Raw genomic sequence first — 4,832 nt, forward strand, 5'->3', positions numbered from 1 at the left:
TTTCTGCATGGAAAGGGTTCTCAGGCCTTGGCAGGGGCTGCCCAGGGAGGTGATGGAGTCCCCATGCCTGGAGGTGTCCAAGGAAGGGCTGGAGGTGGCACTCAGTGCTCTGGGCTGGGGACAGGGTGGGGATTGGGCACAGCTTGGACTCCACCATCTGGGAGAGCTTTTCCCACATCAGTGATTCTCGGATTCTGTGATTTCATCTTATTCAGGGGTCAGTTTCCCTTAGATCTTTTTGCTTGGTGCCCTCCCATGTGTTGTAGCCTCACACAGTGTCTGTGCAGACCCTCCAGCAATCCCCGTGATCACTGTGATGCCACACCAAGTTTGGTATGCAAGGAGTGTGAGGTGTTCCCTGGACTGGGGAGACCAGCTGAGCCAGACAGATCTCTGCCTGCCCTTGCTCCACCACACCTTTCATATATGGCACAGGCTGATGTGCTGATGTTGCTTTTGCTGAGTAAATTTAAGGAGTCCACAGTGGTCCCTGAGCACATGTGGAGCCCCTATTGAAAGAGAAAAGAGAAAAGTGATATTTTGGAACAAGCAGAAACAATGCCACACTGTCATTTGTTAGGCAAGCAATGTGAAAATACGCTCTGAGACAGGAAGGCAGGAGGTTGCTAAGCTGAAACAGTTGCAGTGAAGGGAGGAAAACTGGGATGCTGTAGATGGAATGGAGAAAATGCTACAAACTGACAGAAAAAATCCCCAAGCAGACTGGAAAGCAAAGGAACAGATGTCCCATTTTGCATTCAAGAAGTTCACTTCTTCAGCATTTAGTCACTACCTCTCATATTCTCAAACACTAATTTGTTACATTTACCTTCAAAATTCTCAACTCTTCCTTATGTTGTTATTGATAACTCTCATGTCGGCTACACTCTGTAGTATAGTGTGGTGTAAAAAAAAGCTAAAAAAATGTAGAAGTACCATTTTTTTACACCTTCCAAAAACACCTTTGGACACAGAACTTGTGCTTGCAAAGGCAGAGTTAACCTCTAGCAAAAACATGTAGGTATAGGATCTTTTTGGTTATTCTAAGATGACCTCAGATTCTCAGGTTTCAATTCTCTTTTTCACCTGGAGAACAAAACAAGGTAAGAGTTTCCATTGCTTGAATGCATTTCCTTTATATTGATTGAATAGTTCAAAAACCCCAAAACCACACTTTTAGAGGTCATCCAGTGGTGGGTTAGGAAATAAAGGAACACCAAGCAGAACAGTAGAGACAAAACACGCACTGGTGTGGTGTGAAGTGCGAGGTTATGGACAATGCCAAGATGAAGGAATGATGTTTCATCCCTGAACACGTCACACCCAAGGGTCTGTTGGTATTTTCAGGATCTCCACCGGGGGTGGTTTCAGGAGGGAAAGCACTTTTAATGCCCGAACTGCATAACATTACCAGGATCTCTTCCTAAATGGGCAGTGAAGACAAATTCTACCTCGATGAAGTAACACGAGCAGCGGCAAGATTAGGAGAGGTCTTCCTGGACTCACTTTATCACCCTGCTTCAAGACTGTCAGCCCTGCGGAAGGGAGCACAGCAGGAGCTGTTCAGCTACAGGAGGCCCTGTACTTTCACACCTTCCTGGATCCCAAATGCATTCCCGCTTTACAGTTAATTAAGCAGAGGGGATTTGGTTTTGCTTGCACCATTTAGGGATCTGCCCATGCAATACATTCTGTACAGCAGGATTCATACAGATTTGTTTCTGTGTTGTCACACCTTTCTGCCACTGTCTGGTGAGGAACTGGGCTTTCTGTCACATGCCACTGACAGACTAATTTGTCACGTGTGTTGTGAGACAGCCACTGAGGCAGGAGTATCCTCCTGTAAGACTGGAATAATGCAGCAGTTATAAAGCTGCTACAGCTATGAAACTTGATCGGCACACGAATTCAGTATTCACAGAGGCTTCATTAGCTAAGCAGAGACTTGATTATGGGCTACTGTTTATTTTGGGTAATGGTCTTTAAACTCGGGTAGCAGTTTTGCTTATGCAATCAAGAAAAGTTTCTAGGTTTCTTTTGCTGGAAACACGTTCCTTGTGGTTAACACTGAAGGAGGGAGTGTGGAACTCGCTAGCAAAACTTGTCCGTATTAAATCCATTGTGAGTGCCAGAGGCTTTTGCTCCGTTGTTTTGCTTCGGGAAGGTTGAGAAGTGTAAATACCTTTGCTAGAGTTCATTGAGGGTTTAGCTGTGCCTTGAACATGTGCTGAATGCCCATCCCTTTTCCTGGCTTTGTGCCATGGCTGGAGCTCTGTGCCTGGGCTCTTCTGAGCTCTCATCCTGAGAGCTTTGGCCTGGTTTCCTCATGAATCACAGCATTTGGTTGAGATCAAAACTAGATCAAGGCAAACACAAGATGACCAAGTGTAAGTGTTCTGTCATGAGAACAGCTGAGAAGCTGTATTTAAACTGTGAGGCAGAAGGATATTTTAAGGTTTGGAGGTGACCAAGGAGTGCCAACCCACTTGTTTATAAAGAAAAAAACTACAAAGCTCTGTGTTATCCACCCATCTTTTGACAAACATAGGTTTAACACACTTCTCCCTCAGAGAGCCTGAGCAATGGCAAGGGGTTTCTTCCACCTTCCCCTAGGGATTGAGAAGTTCCTGCTTTCATCAGAACTTTTTTCCTGTCCTGTGAGTGCAGGTTAAAGATGTGTGTGTGTGTGAAATGGCAGTTCCAGTGCTCTCAGCCATAACTCTACCCTGTGGCTGGTTTTACACTCATAACAAAAGTTTTTTAAATTGACTCTGGCTTATTATTTGCTTGCTAATGCAGTTGTCCTTAAATTTTATGTGTGACCCTAATCTCCGGGAGGAGATTCACAGACGATTTTCAAGGCTGCTCACATGTTTCCGCTCAGTTCACTACATCCAGCTCAGAGAAACACCAATAAACTCCAGAGGAGCTCCACACTGATTATTGAAAGTTCTGCAGTACAGGCTTTCTCTTCTCAAAATTGCCCGTGTTCAGATTTTAAGAAAAATATAACATCACTTTGAGCCGTTGCATATAATAAAATTAATATTTGATGTATTTTATCTATCACCTAGTGAATTACAAGGTTTTAATTTTGCCACATGGGGATGCAGCTGATACTTTTCCTAGCTGCTGCACAGGCTGTAGTAAAGTCCTGACATTTACAAGCTCAAGAGGATTTACACATTTAACAAAAGTTTTAGCAGTATAAAAAGTGCTTGGCAACACTGTACAAGTTAACCTGTGCCCTTTAATGTTATTGCCTTCCAGGAGCTGCCAGTGCTGAGTGATTAAACAATAAATCATAACACATGGAGACAACAGCAATCCCTGGAACCATCTGTAAATGACAGACTTCTGGAATGCTCTTTTATTCCCTGGACACGGTTTGTTCCTTAGAATGGTTCTTCAACAAGGGCAGTGGACTTAGAGGCTTTCTGTCATTCCTATTAAAATATCTTACCTCTAGTGAGGGAGGGTTTGTTTTTGGGAGGAAGGTTGTAATTTGGAAGTTCGTATTCCCACATGAATAGAAGAGCTGTAACTTGAGTTTCCTTGAGGTTGATAAGTACAGTTAAGGACAGAGTTCCAAATAAAAGGGAGAAGCTGTCCTGAATTCCAGAACATGCTTCTCACTGACAGAAATGAACTTCCCATCTGAAAATGTCAGTTTTTATAATTTCTATGTAATACAAGCATGTGCTGATTACCTCTGGAAGAAATCTGTGTAAGTTCCTGCTCATGTGGGATTTTGTGGATTTTCAGCCAGAACTATAGAACCCTGTGAAATTAAAATTTGAAAACTCTTCTAGCCATTAGGATGTAAGGGTTATTGCAGGTTTTCATAGGAAGTTATTTATTTGTATTGGGGTTTTTTGAAAAACAAAACCAAAACTCACTAGATCCCCTTAGCCAGGTCTGTCGGATGAAGTGTCCAGTGCACAGAGTGATTGACAGGGTTCCTCTGGAGTTAGTCCTGAAAGGCAAAGGAGTCCAGGAAGGCTGGATGTGCTTTAAAAAGGAATTGTTAAATACTTGGGAGCAGGCTGTTCCCATGTGTAGAAGGACAAGTTATCAGGGAAAAAGGACCAGCCTGGTTAAACAGAGAACTTGGGCTGGAATTTAGGGAAAAAAGAACCTATTGACTCGAATGAGGGTCAGGCAACTTGGGAGGACTATAAGGACGTTGGAAGGTCATGTAGGGAGAAGATTAGAAGGGCCAAAACCCAACTAGAACTTGATTTGGCCTGCAGATAAAAACAACAAAAAAAGTTTCTATAAATGCCTTGACAGCAAAAGCAGGGTCAAGGGGAGTCTTGCTCATTTTTTGAATGCAGAGGTGTCGTGGTTTGACACTGGCCAAATGCCAGGCACCCACAAAAGCCTCTCGCTCACCCTCCCCTGCCACTGCCGGGCAGAGGAAAGAAAACTTAACAAAGGGTTCATGAGTTGAGATAAGGACCAGGAGAAAACACTCCAAGGGCAAAACAGGCTCAGCTTAGAGGGACAAAGTTAATTTATTGCTAACAATCAGAGGAGGATAATGAGAAGTAAAAGAAGCCCTTCAAACACCTTTTTCCCTCCAGCCCCTCACTCCTTCCCACCAACAGGGCATGGGGGTTTGGTCAGTCCATCACCTGAGGTTTTCTTGCGCTGCTCAGGGAGAGGAGTCCTTCCCCTGCTGCACCGTGGGGTCCCTCCCACGGGAGACAGTTCTCCACAAACTTCTCCAGCGTGGGTCCACTCTCACGAGCAGCAGTCCTCCCAAAACCGCTGCAGCGTGGGTAACTCTTCCACGGGGTGCAGTCCTCCAAGGACAGGCTGCTCCAGCC

General features: G+C 44.5%; 1 long non-coding RNA gene across 2 annotated transcripts in view; it reads left to right on the forward strand.

Annotated features, from left to right (window-relative positions):
* Positions 1-4,832, forward strand: part of LOC108446637 — a 13,664-nt gene that overhangs the window by 4,546 nt on the left and 4,286 nt on the right. For both annotated transcript variants that reach the window (XR_001861900.1, XR_001861901.1), the window contains exon 3: positions 3,271-3,386. This is a non-coding gene — a long non-coding RNA (uncharacterized LOC108446637). The remainder of the gene's footprint in view (positions 1-3,270; positions 3,387-4,832) is intronic.

Source organism: Corvus brachyrhynchos, unplaced genomic scaffold, assembly GCF_000691975.1.
Source record: "Corvus brachyrhynchos isolate BGI_N302 unplaced genomic scaffold, ASM69197v1 scaffold334, whole genome shotgun sequence".
Taxonomy (NCBI): Eukaryota; Metazoa; Chordata; class Aves; order Passeriformes; family Corvidae; genus Corvus; species Corvus brachyrhynchos.